Here is a 6,024-nt window from a genome sequence, read left to right as displayed (position 1 = left end):
AAGCATCGTTAGAGCTGCTTCGCATAACGTACGATTACGTCGTTTGTGACGATAGCTCCAAATCCATATGGACGAACACGTCATTCATCGAATTCATTGCGAGGTATTTGACCTCTATATGATACGTTTTGTAAACATTGCATTCTTTTGAAAAGGCACACCATAAATGAATATTTAAATCAAAGGTTTTCGACATCTGATAATTTCTACATATAGACAATCACCGTAAATAATAATTTACAATAGTACTTCCGTTGACAATGCAGTCAAAATAAGATACATGGTGATGATTTGGTGAATGCAACATTTCCTTGAAAAATATTCCATGTAAGACTCCATGCACATAGCTTGTCTAACATATAAGCGAACAGCGGAAGACTTCTAGGGAACCTGAGAATAAACATGCTAACAAGTGTCAACACAAAGGTTGGTGAGTTCATAGTTTTAATGTTTCGTATAATCTGTATATAAAGGTGGATCACAAGATTTCAGTTGTTTCACCTGAAACGTTTATCAAAAGATTCTACAAGATTGAGCACCCTGGTAACTAAGCTTTAACGTCTATAATAAGTACCCCTGTTTTAACATACATGCAACCAACATGTACAATACACGCAAACCAACGTGTACTAAACTCAAATACCATACGTCTGTTTTATAGTTCAGGCTAGGGTTTCTATACCTGGAACAGACGGGGATGTCAAGCCCTATGGATCCATATACAACTACTCGCGCCCACCAGTTCTTATAACTGGCAGTTACTAGTTACCAAAGCTAAGGGATTTTTAGTTCAAACTCAGTGTAGAATTAAGTATGTACTTGTATCCATTGCGTTTAAAATAAAGTGCATGTATTCTCAGCCCAAAAATATAGATTGCAAAAGCAATTTAAAAGGGAGCATATGAAACTCACCTTAGCAGCACATAAAGTTGTTCACCAAAATGTGATCGAAACTCGGAATACCCAAATAACCGTAGATCTCAACCTAGAGAACATATGTTGGTCAATAAATGTTTAACAAGCTAGGTATGGTCATAGTGTATCACAATCCTAATGCTCGAGATCGACATACAAAAGTTATCCAAAGTCGTTTCGAAAGGTCAATTTTGACAATAGTTCAACAAAACGAGACGTACCTTATATAAGGATTCATTTACTCGGTTGGTAATATTCAAAAATTCAATTTATCAATCTTACCAACAAGTTGTTTAAATATTAATTGCAGATTCAAAAGCAATTCCAATTAACGTCAATTATAATTCAGTTGACCATATCTTTTGTTTCGTTCATCGAAATTACGCGATTTCTAAATGAAAAGTTATTGATTTTTCGCCAGCTTTCCAAAAACATGTATATCATATACCTTTTACCAATAATATACGTATTTAATTCGTGATTCATTATAAACTGTTTAATGATAAAATTTAGCATACAAGTCTGTATAAATATATATACTCGAGCACTAGACATGGATACACAATTAATTTATAAAATATAAAATATAAATGCTTACGTATTATTATTGTGATTCAATATTTCAAAAAAGTACGTAGACGTAACGGAGATGATAAACACTAGGTTTGACTTATGAATATTACCCACGAATATTACCCCTAACCTCCATAGCTATAACCCATAGTTTTCTTAGCTTTATCCCGCTCGAAAAACTTGTTTTGAAGTGACACGCTCATGACCTGGTCGTAGTATTTTATGTATAATATTAATTAATAATAATACTACTAATAGTATTAAAATTAATTATAATATTAATTAATAATAATAATAATAATAATAATAATAATAATAATAATAATAATAATAATAATAATATATAAATATATATTACAGAGGGAGATAGATGGATTGGTGTGTATGTGTCTCGAAGCAAAACGAATTCAATTTATAAACTTTTCCTGAAATCTGACCCCATGCGATCGCATGGGTTTTATGCCTATTTTCCATGCGATCGCATGGCCCCAAAATCCAGCTCACAATTTTTTGTATTTTTGTTTGTCGACATAATTATTAATAATATATATAATATATTTAATTTATATAATTAATTATATATTATATTAAATTCACATGCATAGTTAACTTGTAATTTTTGTTCCGATAAGTCGTACGTTGTTACGCGACTTGTGTCCCGGTTCCGGTTTTCGAGTGTCCCTTCGTACGCTGAGAAAACTTGTAATTTACATTCTGGGACACGTACCTTTGTCAAAATATAACCTTAAATTATCTCTAAATTATACCACCCAAAGTATATCTTAAACTTTCGAGTATTTTGGTCATTTACTTCTATAAATCATTGTCTCGTTATTTATTAATATAATAGTATTTATCAAACGTTTCATAACCAAGTTAATATCTATTCTCAATATTTATAAACACGTTTTAAAATACGTATCGCAAGTTATTCATATAATTAATTCTTATCAGTTAATATTCCTTATTATTGTATGTGTCCAAATTACGTTATTTAAACAAATAATTCATCATTTATTCCGAATACCGTTAAAAATGAATGATTTCTCAAATCAACGTGGACCTCTCAACAGAGACACATAATAATATCATAATTCTTAAGAGACTCAGTAAATATCTTTTACTAGAATCATTTGGCATAATCTTTTAACTCTGTAGTTAAATATATCAATCAGATAATCAAACCAATAAGTTTAATGCACAGTATCATATCCTCAACACTTTGTTACATTTTCAAGTTATAGTATATGTATCTATATATAATTGTTCGCGTTTCGTTGAGAATAATCGAAGGTTAATTGAACAGTTCAAAATTTTGAGATTTAACTTCATAGACTTTGTTTATCGTGTCGGAAACGTTAATCATAAAAGATTAAGTTTAAATTTGGCCAGAATTTTCCGGGTCATCACAGTACCTACCCGTTAAAGAAATTTCGTCCCGAAATTTGAGTGAGGTTCTCATGGCTAACAATAAAAATGTTTTTATGACGAATATGAGTCGAAAAAATAGTGTTTTATCACCGTTGAATAATATGGATAAAACAATCCAATTACTTGAAGCGTATGAGGGAAGTTATCAAAATAAATTGAAATAGAGAATAGAGATGCGTCTTATCTCTTGACGTAGTAACGATTGATTTCCGGAATTTAAGGAATAGAAAGTCTTCATAATCTAAATAAGATTTGATTCTTCGGGAATTAAAGAGATTAAGATCTTCTTTAATTATATGCTGTCATCTGTCTTGATTGCTCTGTCTGTTATTTCGCTATAAATTGACCTCTTCTGTTTCATTATTTTCACCACTCCTACATCTTCTTCCTCATTTCATACTTCCAAAAGATTGTGAAATGCTTCATCCAGTTTTGATTCTTGATATACTCCTAACTTTTATATCTGTCATTCTTCTTTTTCATCTACCACCAGATGATGTTACTTTCTTTTACCATTACCTTGGGGTTATAGTGTTTTTCATTCTCACGTGTCTTTATATTGCTATATGCATTGATATACACGGTTTGTAAATTTCGGAGTTGTTATCGGGCTTATATTCTCCTTTTTATTTCAGAGCTCCATGCTTTCGATTTCTCTTCCCGACCTTATGTCAAGCGGATAATGGTCCAGAATTTGTAGGTATGAATTTCGGATGAACATAATTAATGTTCTAAGAAATAAATTGTAATGGCACGATCTTGATTTGTCAAATTACCAGAATATCTGGAAAAGACCGAATCATCAAGAAGTATATTTTCTTGATATATTTAGAGATTATATAGAATGAAAGAGTTATGTAACATGGTTCATGATGAGGGTGTGATCTGTGAACCTTTATCACGTTCTATTAGAAACTCAGCATGACTTACTGTAATATAATCACGTTGATCAAGTGTCATTATATTATACTAATTCATGATTCAGTTCCCAACACTACTTCAAAACATTCATATTTTAAATTCGAATTTTCAGAATTTAGAAACTAACACAGTCTCTGTTATGATGTAACACAGATAGCGTGAAGGAATGAATAATTTCAGATAGTCACGAAATTATCCTCAGAAATATTGAGGATATTTATAATGAAAGATATGATGATATCTTAGAATATTTAAGATAATGATGATGATGAAGAACATTGTCCGTAAAGGTTTTAGAGTAAGGAGTAAGGTATTTTCTAAGGATTTCAGCAGACACTGAATCATTTAGATTCTTTGAAGGCAGGTTCAGTCTTTGTGATTTATCCACAGCCTCCTTCATACTTTGCTCAATCCGTTTTCCAGTTCCAAACCTTCTCTTTTTCTCAGCTTTACCACCATACCATTCTTTATCATCAAACTTTTGACTGTTAAAGTCGTTTACAGTTTTTGCTGCTTCATCAGCATTTCGAGAACTAGTTCGCAGTTCAGGGTGTTTTTCAGAAACTTCACATTCGAAGTATCTAAGTCCAGGAGGTAGACGTTATATGTACTCATATAACTGTAGGCGTAGACGTGCTGTAAGATTTCAAAATACTGATTGCTAATTCCCGATAATTCGTATGACCATTATTGTTACTAGATGTGGATGAGTACATGATAGGGTTTCAATGAGTATAAGGATTTTTTTTTGGAAGGTCAAGGATAAATGAAATTGTTGGTAAATTTACTGCTTATGTGGTGGAACATGAAAGGTTCCCCAGTAACAAGAACGTATATGTCAAGGTTACAATAAGGCTAATCTAAAAAATCAAAGTTGACTAGTTGAAAGTGTGATAAAACTGGATTCTTTGAAAAGGATGGAAAGATTATTTTCGATATTAACAACGCTAAAGGATCTTGCACAGTTTTGAAGTCAAAGTATAGCTTTGAAAGATGTAGAGATCTAAGAACGATGTTACTATTTCAGAGTTATGACTTGGATTCTGATTCGTCAATATCAGAATATGTAATTGAACTTGTATGAAAACGATTGTATATCGTTGTGAAGATAGTGAGTATAGTTAATGATTTTTGAATCAAAATTGAAGAATGTACAATGTAACATATTAATTGTGAACTTATATATTTTCCGAGTATTACCTACCCGTTAAAGATTTCACAATTAATATTTTGTATAAAAGAATTTTCATTGCAGTCTTTATGAAAATATCTATATGTATATTTTCTTCGGATGTAATTCGGGTTTAATGAGTTAATATCATATTAAGCTCATTTGATTTTTGGCTTGACTTAGAAATGAATAATCTCTAAAATATTAAAGATTACATAATCTTGCGGAGTATTAATGAAATCAATACTTCATTATTTATTCTTATTCCTTGGTGAAGGATGTTGGTGCTCATAGTACTCTCGCTAACTTTTCAAGGTACGAATGATGTTGTCTAGAAAGTTTCGAGGGTACCAAAGATGAAAGTGTAAAATCAGACATGTTATTGAATAATACACTTGATTTATTATGAAATGAAATTCATTGAATTTGAAACAAAGATTGTAGTTAACGATGATTAAGTTGCTAACGAAGAATGTACATCATAGCATATTATTACTATGAATTAACTGAGTAGTTAAGTTCCATACATAATAGCTTAGTACAGAAAGATTTATTATAGTTTTAAAAATTTATATATATAAGATATACATATAAATTCTTCAGAAGGAATGAGTTAATATTTCATAACTCGTTGATACAATATACGCGTTATTGACTCGTAATGATTTTCCACGGTGCTTTCTTGAACTGACGGAGCTTATGATGTTAGAGGTGCTGCTGATTCTGACGATGTTGACAGCACTGACTGTGCTGGTGAGGCTGACAGTGTTGTTGATGTTGTGGTATAACAAGTTTAGCTTGTAAATCATACACCATTCCGATCAGGGTTTCTACTCTATCTGATTTATGGTTAAGGCTAGAATAGATAATCTCTATGATTTTAGAGATTACATAATCACCGCAGAATGTTTCTCCGATGAAGTTATGAATCCATACTTCATCGTTTGTTGTTGTTGATACTCCTTGGTATCTATAGTGCGTATGATGTTTTGTGATGTTGAGGCGTGTGATGT

Source organism: Rutidosis leptorrhynchoides, chromosome 1 (genome assembly GCF_046630445.1).
Source record: "Rutidosis leptorrhynchoides isolate AG116_Rl617_1_P2 chromosome 1, CSIRO_AGI_Rlap_v1, whole genome shotgun sequence".
NCBI classification, from domain to species: Eukaryota; Viridiplantae; Streptophyta; class Magnoliopsida; order Asterales; family Asteraceae; genus Rutidosis; species Rutidosis leptorrhynchoides.
This window is presented reverse-complemented; position numbering follows the sequence as displayed.